This window comes from Helianthus annuus, chromosome 14, assembly GCF_002127325.2.
Source record: "Helianthus annuus cultivar XRQ/B chromosome 14, HanXRQr2.0-SUNRISE, whole genome shotgun sequence".
Lineage (NCBI taxonomy): Eukaryota > Viridiplantae > Streptophyta > Magnoliopsida > Asterales > Asteraceae > Helianthus > Helianthus annuus.
The window spans coordinates 152271326-152286541 of record NC_035446.2 but is presented as its reverse complement, the minus strand read 5'-3'; the positions used below and the strand labels follow the sequence as shown (position 1 = coordinate 152286541).

General features: G+C 33.3%; 1 pseudogene; it reads right to left on the bottom strand.

Annotated features, from left to right (window-relative positions):
• Positions 1–338: 338 nt before the first annotated feature.
• Positions 339–5043, bottom strand: LOC110907603 (annotated as a pseudogene).
• Between the last annotated feature and the right edge of the window lie 10173 nt (positions 5044–15216).

The following is a 15216-nucleotide window of genomic DNA, read 5'->3' as shown; positions in this document are numbered from 1 at the left end:
CAACAAACATTTATCTAGGCTTGCTAATGTTTATAGCGTAATGTCATGAGATAGTCATGTATATGGCAATGAACTATGCGACTAAACAATTGTGTATTTACTTTAGCATGTGTAACATACTTTAATCCTTTTAATACCAACTTAAATGCACATCAAATTTTCACCCACATATTAATTAAGATGTCACTTCAACTACCAAAATTCAATATATACATACGCGAGATGGACTCAAGGATTATTTATTCTCTTCAAGTATTTGAGGGAAAAACGATAACACGATACTTGTGTTGGCAATTTTTAAGGCATTTAGGTACGTAATGAGCATCAGTAATTCATAGTTCATTTAACCACATACAAATATTATACACTAGGTTATCACCCGGGTGGCAACCCGGGTTGAAGAAAACTATTAAGATAAATATAAAGTGCATAAATAAAATAAAATACAAATTCTCATGTTACATAAATTAGTGATACAGTGGATATACAATTTAAAGATAGTCGAGTCCCTTTGAAGATGCATATCATTCGAGTTACCAAAATCCTTCCTTTAGTAAATTGAGTTCGCTCTACAAAAAAAAAAAAAAAAAAAAAAAAAAAACCAAATTATAAGTGTTTAAATATATAATATAAACTTTAGTGTCGATACCATATAATATAAACTTTGGTGTCGATACTAAGCTTGCTGAGATATTTGTTGATTTATATGTATTACGAGTTGACGTTATGTCGCGAATCCATCATCATCACAATAAAGACAAAACTTACCATATTAACAGATACTTAGCCTCAGCAATCACCGTGCCCTGCAACACATTCATGAGCGTCTTGGTCTAAGTCCATTCATCAACAGATACAGGGTCTCTAACCCAATATCAATTCTAAAGTAAAGTTCCACCAATTCTTTTAAAGCAAGAAGCAACCAAAGCCAATTATTTCCTAATCATATCTTAGTTTAAACATATATTATCTGCCGTTCAATTTCTATTAAGATCAAAAGTAAAAATAAATATAAATTGTCACCTTTATTAGGGTCCACACAGACAATAGCAACTAAAGAAGAATTGAAGTTGTCACCTATTTTCAACCAATATTAATAATAAATAAAACTTTAAGAAATATGAAACAATTAACAAAGATATAACCATATTAATAAATCTTTAAATTTCTTACCATAAACAAAGCATTGTGCCACAAAGTTGCACTTCGCATATACGCTCTCGATTTTCTCGGGAGCTATGTACTCTCCTTGTGCCAATTTGAAAATGTTCTTTTTCCTGATATTATGAAAATATAATTAATATAACACTCAAAGCTCGTAATCCTATTGGTGGCAAATTCAACATATATATTCTGGTCAACCCGCAAAATCTTGTAATATTCAACACCCATCATTCCTTGTTCGGTTATACGATTGATGAATACTTTTTCTTATTCAAATTTTGTCCAATTGCAGATACAATACCTAAACATCAGCTAACTGCCTCCCATCACGACATCCACCAACAGTGTATAGCTTTTCATCTATGACGACCACACCATGCTATAATACAAGATGGAACACAAAAGGTAATATGATATGTGTTTAAGACAACCAACTAATATAACATCACATATAAACAAACGCAGTCCCACTTGAGGTTTCAAAACTTAATGAATAATGGATATCTACAAACCTTATAATGGGCTATTGGCCATGGCCCAGCTACTGGGAGAGCAACCCGCCGGTCATATTTCAACTCAAAATGCCAATTGGAATTGTCCGAACCCATACCACCTCTTCCAGAGACCAAAAAGTTTTGTTAGTACGATTGCTGAAAGAAAAACTAATTTCACTGAAGACTCTGGATCACAATCACACTATGAATTGCCCTCCAAAGTAAAGAACCAACACAACCTAGGCTACTTAAAAAAAGAAAAATGAGTAGTCATACCTTTGAAGAATAATACAGTGAGGTTTATGTTTAGTTGAACTCTTGAAAGATATTAATAGCGTTCTGTAAAAGCAAGTTAATGGGAAAAAAGTAATCTAATGGAGGGCCAAACAAATACTCTTATTGAACAGGTAAAATCTAGAAAAAAAAGATAGGTAAAAAGGAAACATGTCATATGAATCGAATGTTGGCCAACGCCTAATTTTAATGCATAAAACCCCTTAAACCTTTTATTTAAAAAAATAATATTATTGAAATAATTTGATTTTACTAATCACATTTGACTGATGAGATAGAACAAAAGAAAGTTAGCAGAGAAGAGTTACCTGAGCTTCCTTTCCAACTGCATCCATGTCAGCAAGGACAACTTTTCTTGCCCGCGGGTCATTGCACAGTTGTTCCAAACTTTCAAACTACAAGTCATAGAATAAGTTTTAATATAAAATGTGAAAAAAAAAAAATTCAAGCTTTTGTAATCTTTTGTAACAAAGTGTAGGTTCAAAGAATAGGGTTATAACAGTGTGCGGGAAATTGAAGTCTTGGTCAAATATATAAAACATATTAAATGCAAATGAAGTTTAATTATTTCCTAATCATATCTTTGTTTAAACATATATTATCTGCCGTTCAATTTCTATTAAGATCAGAAGTAAAAATAAATATAAATTGTCACCTTTATTCCTTCCTTAGCAGCTCATGCTTTGAGCATATCAGGTTCCACACAGACAATAGCAACTAAAGAAGAGTTGAAGCTGTCACCTATTCTCAACCAATAATAAATAAAACTTTAAGAAATATGAAACAACTAACAAAGATATAACCAAATTAATAAATCTTTAAATTTCTTACCATAAACAAAGCATTGTGCCACAAAGCTGCACTTCGCATATACGCTCTCGATTTTCTCGGGAGCTATGTACTCTCCTTGTGCCAATTTGAAAATGTTCTTTTTCCTGATATTATGAAAATATAATTAATATAACACTCAAAGCTCGTAATCCTATTGGTGGCAAATTCGACCCATTCATATATTCTATTTCCTGATAATAAGAAAATATATAATTAATAAAATACTTATAGGTCATAATCCTGTTGGTGGCAAATTCGACCCGTTTACTTACAAATGGATTTGGGTTGCGTGTTATCTCTAACGGGTCAAACAAAGCATATAGTTAAAACCTCCTAGATCATTATGTTCAAAGAATTAAACTATCATAGAAATAAATATAGTTTTTGTAATCATTTTTTCACACACTAACTACTATAAAAGAAATAAAAAACTTTTGATATAAGGGATTCAACCTGACCCATATAAAACTGACCCATTTTGACCTGAATCTATTAGACCCGTTAACCGACATGTCCTACCGGTCAATGATCTTTAAGCGGCCTCCAGGTGACCATAATCCTATGTCTCCGGTATAAAGCCATACTTCTTCATCGATTACTTCTCTCCTGATCAAATTAAATCAACACAAAATTTGGTATAATACACACATTTAAAGATACACAATTAAAAGTAGAAGAGGGTAATCAAGACTTAATTATACGTTTGCACTTCATCTTTGTAGTAGCCTTGAAAGACAATCGGTCCTCTCACACAGATCTCTCCACGAGGATATGGTTAATCATAGGATGTACAGTTCATTTCCGGAACATCTACAAGCTTTACTTCTGAAACAAGAAATTATTAAAAAAATAGAATATAAATTTTATTATTATTGTTATCATATGATCGAGACTTTAATTGACATTTCATACTTTTATACGTTTCAACATTCCTATTAAATTAATGAGAACTGAAGTACCCTGTGCTAAATTCATCTCATAATTCAAAGAATGGCAAACTATAGCTTCTAATATTTTATTGAAAAAGAAAAAAACTGACCACAAGCAGCATTAGGAGCGCCCACGTGACCCGAGGTGACATCGTTGACATTCATAAACGTTATAACACAAGAACTCTCGGTCATTCCATATCCCTCAGATACAGGACAACCAAAGCACCTGAAAACATGTTAGTTTTCTGTTAAAATAATTAATAATATGAATATATGACCTTTTGTGATAATAAAATATTGAAAACTAACTTACACTTTAAGAAAATCCCTGACACCAGGTAACGAACTTCCATTGCTAATCGGGTGAATCTACTTTTATCGTTGTTAGTATGAGATTAAAATATGCACATAATAAACTACTTGTAAACAAAAAAAAGTACCTCACAGTAATGGTATATGCATAATCACCTTTATCTCCCAGTCTTAATAATCAAAATTAAACCCATAGTAAAACTTAAAATTCCAATCAAAATTTAAACCAATTACTGCTACAAATGTATCTAAAATCAACCAGCATATTTTACCAGAAGTTTGCCATTGTTAAGCAACACTGTAGTGGTGTACTCTGCAACAATACGACAACGTTTGCATCAATCCGGTCTCTCTTTTCACACTCTCAGCGGCCATTATATTAACAATTAAGATTTTGTTTTCCAAAATTGTAAAGAAGCTGTATATGATTTCAATTGAAAATTAAAACATTTGACCTCATTCATCTATATTTAATTATACTTCCATTTTTAGTCAAAATCTATGACTTCAATTCCAAGAGTAGAAATAACAATAAACACCCACTAAATGCCCCAACTTTAGACCAAATTCAACCACCCCTTGAATCAAAAACCAATCTCAGAAACCAAATTAATCCAGAAAAACTAATAACTCATTTGAAACCCTTGAAATCAAAATCTAAAAAAAATTAAATATTTGGAAATCAAATACCGAAAAACATGAAAGGCGATTGATACCTCGATGATAATAACCAGAATCTGAGACTTGAATCGGAGATTTGGATGATTTGAGAAACTAAAACCCTGAAACAATTTCACAAAAATAATCCAGAAAAATCAAGAATCTTCTCAAGTTATAGAAATAACAACAAACATCCATTTGTTGAAATACGACTTTGGTTTTTAGGGTTTAAAAATAGGATGATGAAGATCTGGGATTGAATGATGATGATGACAAACCTTGATGATGATAGGAAGATTGGTGAAGGCGGATGTAGTTTGGGTTATAGAGAAGAGGGAGAGAGTGTAGTTAGGGTTTCAGAGAAAATATGAAGAGTGAGAAGCTGAATGAGAAAAAAGAAGGGTATTATAGGATCCGATTTTGTGGGTCGGTTTTGGCCATTCGGATCCCACGAAATAAGGGGAAATCACACGGAAGTTTTTGGAGCCAAAACCAATATCAAGAAGCCCTATGGTGATGACACCTCATTCTCCAAGCCCTCATAACATGACACATCAGCCCTTATTTAACATGTTTATTATATATAATAGATTTTGGTTTTTCTATTTTTTGACTTAGGGTCGTTTATGTAAGTAAGAAGTTGAGTGGCATAACACTAGTAGTGACGTTGTGAATGTGCAATTATAGTGAGTACTGGGAGCATGATTGAACAACATTGGTAGCGATATCGGTATCATCGGAAACAATATTGTTATTTGGTTTTTGGTTTTCGATCGGTGTAAAATACATCGTTAACATCAAAAAACAAACCAAAATTGACAACTGGTATTTGTTTTTATGATTTTCAAACATCGTAAAAACACATCGTTATTCTTTTAGGTATATCACGACTTTGTTTATTAGTGTTAGTGACTAGGGGTGTTCATGGTCTGGTTTGGATGGTTTTTTGGTCAAAACATGAGCTAAACCATTAGTAACGGTTTTTGGTATTTGAAAACCGACAGCGAGCCATTAAACATTAAAACCAAACTATTACTAAGGGTTTGGTTTTACGGTTTAGGCTTATCAGGCTTTTATAAAAAAATGACATAAAATATAAAAACATTTTGAACTACTCAATTTACAAAATATTTGGGATAAAAACTGATAACTTTTTACGCAACTCTCAGTATTAACTCTTTAAAATCATGTGAACTAGTGAGATTTTCCGCGCGTTGCGGCGGGCATTCGGTCAGTATCGGTTTGATTTGTTACGATACTGATACGATAGTGGCACTAAGTTTAGCGACCGAAAGAATTACACCAATTGAAAACAATATAAATAAATACTAGTACCAAATTCCGATAATACAGGTATCATTACCAACGTTATTTGATTGAAATCTGTTCTTTTTGCCACTATCTTGATAGGAACGTTGAGAAAACCAGAAAAGGAATACTGGTATAGTTCGATGTTGTCCGGACGATTCGTCAAGGTAAAGAACACAAAATCATTTATACCTGACTCGCTCACTTAAGAAAAATAATTTTTATCGAAACGTAAATAAAAATAAGTACGCCGCAATAAATAAAACTTGATAAAAATGCAATTTATAAAAGATAAAAATTAAATGATATGTATTAAAATAACTATTTCGCACCTTCATGGAGTTTTTTTACTAAAGTGGTGTTGGTGGAAAAAGTATTTACCATAATAGTGTTGTTTTAAAAATATTTATCAAAATAGTGTTTTATCTTATTTTATTAATTTCTCACTCCTAATCTCATTGGATAACCTCATTTTATAAAACAATAATGACTTAATCATTTTTTAAAATTTAAGATAACTCTTTTCCTTAACGTAAGAGAAATTGTTAACCTCATATGTAATATTTTTTTCCTTTAACTAATATAAAAAATGTTTGTTACCGATGTAAATAAGCACGTAAGTATTTGATTTTTTTTTCCTTAGAGATGCAGAGAAAAGTAAACAAGTTCATTCAAGTATGTTTGATATGTATAGTCTGATTTTAAAGAATCGATGTAAAATAAAAATTAAAAAAAGAACCATATAAAAATATGGTAAGATTATAACAGGTTTATCGGAAGATTATAAGTACACATGTGTAATACAAAATTTTTTTTTTTCTGAAAATTTTTTTTATATAAAAAAACCTGCGATTTTTTATTAAAAAGTGAAAAAAAATTTGGTGTGTTTTTTAGGTTTTTTTTTAGTTAGTTTTTGAGTTTTCGCGATAAAAGTGGTTTTCACTTGAAACATCCCCTACAAAGATAATACGTATAGTGATTGATGTAGTGTTGCTCATATTTTTTCGAGTAAACTGCCATTTTGGTCCCTGTGGTTTGGGCAGTTTTGCCATTTTAGTCCAAATCTCAAACTTTTTAAATCTGGGTCCCTGTGGTTTCATTTTTATTGCCATTTTAGTCCAAAATTCAAAAACCCCCTTATTTTACTAATGCAACCTGCCTATTTTGTCCTTTTGTGCAGGGGTATTTTTGTCCAACTGCTATTCATTTAACATTTTCTTAATTAAAAAACTAAATTAAATACATTATTAATTCCTTTAAATACCCTTATTTATATTCATCTTCCCCATTTACAGAAAACCCTAACAAGGGATCATCTTCAACCCCCAAATAAAACTCTAACCCAGAACCCTGTTCTACTATACATCGGGGTTTCTTGTGATCGGAGATAATCAACGAGTACAGATGCGTTTGTTTAATTTTGCTTCTGATCGGAGATCGGAGCCATGACGTCGTCGCTGCGGTCAATAATCTGGACTGGTCGAAGATACTAAAGGAAGATTACCATTAGAATCGGAGGTGCAGACATCGTCGACGATGATTCCAACGAGTTTGACTACGGCGTTGGTCACCGGATTCCGCCGCATGAGTTTCTCTTGAGAACGAGAATCGGCATCTATACACGAAGGAATTGTGCGGATGTGGAAAGTACGAGATCTGAGTATGGTTGGAAATGTAATTAAAAGAAAACTAGATCTGATGATTAATAATTTAATTCTTCTTCAATATTTAAGAGTTTTGGTTCTGTGATATTAGTTTTTTAGTGATTCTAATGATTACGTAATTTTTTGGGATTCTGAGACAGAATGAAGAAGAAATTTGAGGGTTGAAGATGATCTCTGGTTAAGGTTTTCTGTAAATGGTGAAGATGAATATAAATAAGGGTATTTAAAGAAATTAATAATGTATTTAATTTACTTTTTTAATTAAGAAAATATTAAATGAAAAGCAGTTGGACAAAATACCCCTGCACAAAAGGACAAAATAGGCAGGTTGCAACAGTAAAATAAGGGAGTTTTTGAATTTTGGACTAAAATGGCAGTAAATGCGAAACCACAGGGACCCAGATTTAAAAAATTTGAGATTTGGACTAAAATGACAAAACTGCCCAAACCACAGAGACCAAAATGGCAGTTTACTCTATTTTTTTTGTATGTTTATAGTGAAACCATAATATAGATAAAAAGAAAAAAAAAACAAATTAATCTCTTTCATGTTCAGAGAAAAAAAATCTTCAAATTTATTTTCAAGTGTGAAGTTTTAAGGTTAACAATTTAACCTTTTTAATAAAAATGTGATCAAGCCAATAATTAATTAATAAAGTGAAACTAACCAATGAAATTAGGAGTGAGAAACCATTAAAAAGAGATAAAACACTATTTTGGTAAATACTTAAAATAACACTATTATAGTAAATATTTGTTTCACCAACACCACTTTGAAAAAAAACTCCACCCTCATGCCTTCTTTACTATATATAGTAAAATCTAAAATTTCAAGCCATTTTATTATTAAAACCAGAAAATCTTGTTAACTAATTGGCATTGAGAATGCTCATTGAAGATTTTACTAAAGGTGAACGGGCACCATGCGGGGGAGTGGGGCGGTGACTCAAGTCCCCGAGCGTGAACACCGTCGCCATCCCCGCGGTGAGTGAAATCGGTGACCAAGATCGGGGAGGGTTCACCGCGTGAGAGAGGAAAGAGAGAGGAGAGAGAGAAGGGGGTGATTGGTTGTTAATGTGGGTCCACTATTTTTCCACCAATCATATTTTTTTCTTCTTTTTTTATAAAAAAATAATTGTGTGAGTGGAGTGATGCCATCAAATTGAGGGTGAGAGGGGAGTTTAAGAGAGGAGTTGACGTGGCATAACTTGATTGGGTGTGTGTAAGAGAGGGGACTCCCCTAAGAGAGGAGTGCCCCGCTCACCCTAAGTAAAAAAAGCCTAAAATATTGCACCCCCTTGGCTTGAACATGCGTCACCGCATCATTCGCGGATGCAACTCCTGCAGCAATGTTTTTGTGTTTTAACTTGCTTGAAATTGTTTTTATTCTCTAATTAAAATTGAGGTAGAATAAAAAAAAAGAAAGCGATCGCCCCTCTGAACCAATCAGATAGCGGCGGCTTACTTTATCAAACGCTCCCTATTTAGGCTAGTGGGTATGGTGATGGTCCATCCTTGTAGGATGATCCGCCACGTAGGCGCCACGTCATAGTCCTTCCAAGGATGGTCCATCCTCCAAAACTAGAGGGCATGGGAGGATGGTCTAAGTCATAGTCCTCCACCACTTTTATGTTTTTTTATTTTTTTTAATCTTCAACTTTATTTAACATTTAACAAATAAAGTAACAAAATATTTTCATTAATATTAAAAAACATTGCATAAACTTAAAAAAATAAATTTAAAAAAAAACATAAACTTAAAAAAAAATAAACTTAAAAAAAATAAACTTAAAAATATCCTAATATATTACAATAAGCTACTAGTCTTCGTCTTCCATGTCGTGGTCGGGTTCGTTTTGAGCATTGTTCCAAATGTACTCCACCAAGTCCGCTTGTAGGTTATGATGTGTGTACTCGTTACGTAGAGCGAACATGTTCAAATCTTGTTGTTCCCCACTAACTGGAACATAATTTCCAGTAGACGCGTTTTCGTCGTACTCGCATATCGCTCTACCTTCGTCTTCAATGACCATGTTATGAAGAATGATACAAGCGTACATAATGTGTCGTAACCTCTTCCATGAAGACCCGAGCCGCGTTCATAATCTATATAAAACATAAGGAAAAAAAAGTAAAATACCATCTTGGTCTCGGTTATATTTTGCTCGTCTAGTTAGCTGTTGGGACGACGCTTCATCACCTGCCATGAAGACCTGAGCCGCGTTCATAATCATGTTGTGCATAATACCATCCTCTTCCGAAGATGATGAATACCACGTAGACGAAGACGATGAAGACATAGAAGAAATTGAAGAAATGGGAGAAGGTGAAGGCATGATAATTTTTTATAGAGAGATGGGGTGCTAGCGGGTAAAAAATGGTATAAAAATAGATGAGTTTTTATAAAAAGGGAAGAGGGGTTATAAAATGTGAGAGAGATGTGAGATTGTAGTGGGTGAAAAGTTGTGAAAAAATGTATAAAAAAGGTGAGTATTTATAAAAATGGAAGTGAATTGGGTGAATATTTAAAATATAGCCGTTATTTATAATTAATAATTATGAATTTGATTTTTTTAAACGGTCATATTTAAATTGGGGTCCACTTTTTTTGTCTTCACATGAGTGTCGCCAACGTCCTTTTATCGACGGAGATGACGGGACGGGGGGGGGGGGGGGGGGGGGGCACGGTGTTCAAACCGGCGACGGACCGGGACAGGAGGAGGACGACCCCCATATCGTGTAGCCTCATGGGCAGTTGTATTCATATAGATAACTAGCTTAAGACCCCGTGTGTTACACGGGTTGGTAAAAGAAATTTCTTCATTAATATCGCTGACATTAAATATTATACTTTTATACACGTTAAAGCACAAACAAATAAATTAGATTACAACGACAAATTGAAATAGATGAATAGGCAACCCACCTACAAATAGGTTTTTATGTACGCCATGTATAAGTGTGTGTATTTTGTGTGTCATCCATGTGTTTATTCGAGTCCCTGCAAATTTACATGCTCTTAATCTCCATTGTTGTTCCAAAACATATTAAACTGGTCAAAGTAATAACCGATCTCAACCCCTTTAAAAATTACAATAAATTCCATTAAAAAATATCTCATAAAAATTACAACATTTTTTGTCCTACACTTTGTGGTCTTAGACTTGAGATTTAGGGTTCAAAAGAATTGATCATACATGTATAAATAAATAAATACAAAACAAAGTGACATACAAAAGCAAGATTAACGTGAACAACTTCAAAGTTAAGATCCCAGATCCCCTAACAGTTGTCACTAATCAAATTTAAATGGAAACATTGAACAAATATGTACTAAAACTGTTAATAACATAGCTATAAAAAAATACATACTTTGAATTAATAAGGACCATGATTTTTTTACCATCTTGTTTGTTAGCACCCATTTCTTCTTTTTCTACATTTGTTTCTGGTGTACGAACCCGCTCTAAAGACCATAATACTCCACCATCTCTCTAAAATTTGAAACAAAACTCTATATCAATCACTTGTAAAAAATAATCACAAAATGTGTATGATAGTAAAAAAATTTAACTATATGCTTAAGGATTCTTTTTATTTAACTGGTAAGATTAAACCCGCTCTGGGAAAACATTTATTACAAAAACTCGATACGATTTGTCAGCCGGGGATTTGCAACTTGACCTCTTACCGGTCTAGTGTCCAGTTTAACCTTTTACCTACCAAAAACAACCTGCAATACCAAGCAAGAAGTAACCTATAATATGAAAACTTGACCTGCCAAGAGGCGGTTCTTCCTTTAAAGTAAATAGTTTTAAGCTCAGAAAATGAAGAATTAAAGTGGAGTGTGACGATTAGTGGGAAGTAGGGTTGTTCATTTTTATCCAAAACTTGGAACCCGACCCGAATTCAAAGCCACCCGAACCCAAATTAGGGAATACTCGAAAAACCCGAACCCGAGAAACCCGAACCCGACCAACCCGAACTTTAAATGGTTCGGTTTTAGGGTCACTTTTTCCAGGCCAAAAACCCGAACAACCCGACCCGAAAAACCCGAAACACGAAACCCGAAAAAAAAACCCGAACATTTATTGTTTTTTCTTATAAAAGTGTTTAGATTTTGAGTCTTTAATAGATGGAACACTAAGTTTTAGGTTTTTTTTAAATATTATAATATCATTTTGTCAATTAATCTTTGAACTTTGATGATATTTATAAAGTAACAATATGAATTTTGATGATATTTTGTAAAAAAAAACATTTATTTTTATTTTACATCTAAACCCGAAAACCGAATAACCCGACCCGAACCCGAATAACCCAAACCCGATTAACCTGAACTTTAATTGGGTTGGTTATCGGGTCAATTTTTCCCCAGAGAAAACTCGAACAACCCGACCCGAAAAACCCGAAACCCAAAGAAAAAACCCGATGAACACCCCTAGCGGGAAGTAATACCAAATTGCTAACAGAGCCATCAAGACGAACTGTTAATAAAAGGTGAAGCCAAAAGCAATTGTTGATCATTGAATCCACCTATGTTCAGAGCCGACAGTTAACCGATGATCAACGGAATTAACCGAGCCTCTTGTAAAAAAGTAAAGTAACCCATCCATTAATACCAAAACCTATTGATATGAAAACTACAAACACTCATGCTCATCCCTAATAGACAAACAAAACGCCACCTGATAACATATTTCAGTTTTATATCGCCCTTCTCATTACACCATGTTCGGTTTAAAAAACGGCATTACTTGAAATGATGGATTTAAAAAGCAAATATTCATTGTAATTGATACTATTTTATTTTCATGGTTCTCGTCGTTCAAGTGGTACTATCAAAAGATATCGAAAACTCTATATCAAAATAAAACGTCATTAGCATAAAAAAAAACTAAAAAATTACCTATTAGTCATTCCTCCCATTGCCAGATGATAGAAGTGAATTGAATTCCTTTAATTCTCGAAGGTGATTCAGAGGTTGCTGCTGAAAAGGTGTCCTCAACTTATGATCAGGTAATAAACTTTTAAAATAAAGAACATCAATTAGTAGAAGTTTAGAACAGAGATAATAAGGTTATAATATGACATTATTTCACAAATAATACAATGCCAACTTCTAAAAGGAATATCTTAGAATTGCATATGTTAGAGATATAATTTAAAAACAACAATAAATATACTATCCTCAAAGATATAGATAAGTATGGAAATCACTAAAGAGCTGCGTTGCCATTAATTCCTAGAGACAGTTCTTAAAAACAATAATATCTTAATTCAACGTTTTACCAACAAAAGTCCATCCATTAGGGATTTAGGGCCATTCCAAAGTTCAAAGACAGGAATCCATCATTTAGAAAATATTATATAATATAATCAAACGAAGATTTTCATTAAAAGTTAGCAACTTTAAATCTTGAAGTTGAACTCATTATTCACAAAATACTTCAGGTTGCATCAAAACTGCCACAAGTGAGTGGTACTCCATATTTAAAGCCAATTTCCACAATTACACTCACTATAAAGCAAGAATGATTGAAAGAGTAAAAGAAAGAGGTTAAATGACGTAAAATGCGAATTCTAACAATGGTACTAAATCATTATCTTAAATAAAATAATACCAGTAAACACCTTAGTTCAAAAACATACTTGCTTACCATATCAATAGACACTTTTCGGAATCGGGTTAACTTGTTTAGAAACCACGACGGGTTGACCGGTTTATAATCATAACCAAACAAATTATTGAATAAATAGCCATCTTATTAATATAATTAATAAGTTGTTTACCTTCTCAGTTCTTGCTCTAATAGCCGAGTGTCACCAATCCTTTTACGCGCGTCAACTCGAATTCGGTGGTTCCAACTCCGATATCAAGATATGCACCTACAACCGCACTATCTATGTCAAATTCAATAAGATTAGATATGAGAGATTGAAGTGAGCATGTGAAGAGAGACTACGACTAACATCAACAAAACCTAAACAAAAAACTGAAAAAATGCTTAGATTCTTTAAACCTCACATAAACCAAACATCAAATTCCTATCGAGAACAAAAACACATGAAACCCTCCTAAACTAACAAATTCACTCAATCTCTAACCCAAATAACAGAATCTTATCACCGATTTCCACACATACCTTGGAAAAATGCTTTAATCATGTTATTAACACAACAGACACAAATTTCTAAACACCATATGGTAAACCATGAGAAACCCATTATTGCAACAAAATAACAAAGTATGGTGGTTTGAGATATCAATAACCTTTCTTAAAAAAGAGTATGAATTTACGATTGTAAAAAAGAAGTTACAGCCAATCAAGCATGCTACAGCGCCACTTCTCAAGAAGCCTGCCAGGATTTACACCACTATAGAAGCGTCAATTTCTCACATCTATCAAAACAAAGCCAATTTTCACTCACTACTGCAGCTGTACCAGAGCAGGCCCACCATTTTCCATTCTAGGTAGGCCCGGGCCCATGGGACCCACTACTAACAAAGATGGTTTTGGACCTTTCTTTTCAAGTCTATCATTTGAAAAAAACATCACTTTCTATAGTGTTTTTTTCGGTAAGATTTTCCAATTTTGACACATATATGTTTTATTCTTTAGGTAGAGTATTATCTTTCTTTAAACCATTCTCCAAGATCTGACTTCCTTTTGAGATTTTTTATTTCAATAAGATGGTTTCCCCAATTTCCACATCAAAATTCTATTATATTGTAGTAAACTGTATTTAGTAAAAAGGATCATAATGTTCTACCATACCTCCAGAAAGAAAATCATAATTAAAAGAGCATACTGGACCATAGTGTTTATAATTAAGGTGTACCTTTAGTGGCGCAGTTAGATTGCCATCCACATAAAAAAACAATTCTCCATTTTTCTCCATCAAGCCGAATTGCTAATCAGACCTTAATAAAATAACCATACATTTGAGATTTTAATATGTATATACTTACATCACCACTGCCCAATCAGACAGCTTTTTTACTGGTTCATGGCTGTTTTTATCCTGTTAGGCACTTTTGGGCCTTTGGCACTGTGCTACACGTAATAGGTTTTGCTACTCCCTGCCTTCCCTAGGCACGCGCCTTTGATTAGATAAACTGAAACAAAAAAAACATACCTTGACGTGTAGTAGAAGCGATGAAATGGAATCTGAACCCGACCAACCCGAACTTTAAATGGTTCGGTTTTCGGGTCACTTTTTCCAGGCCAAAAACCCGAACAACCCGACCCGAAAAACCCGAAACCCGAAAAAAAACCCCGAACATTTATTGTTTTTTTCTTATAAAAGTGTTTAGATTTTGAGTCTTTAATAGATGGAACACTAAGTTTTAGGTTTTTTTAAATATTATAATAGCATATTGTCAATTAATCTTTGAACTTTGATGATATTTATAAAGTAACAATATGAATTTTGATGATATTTTGTAAAAAAAAAAACATTTATTTTTATTTACATCTAAACCCGAAAACCGAATAACCCGACCCGAACTAACCCGAACCCGAATAACCCAAACCCGATTAACCCGAACTTTAA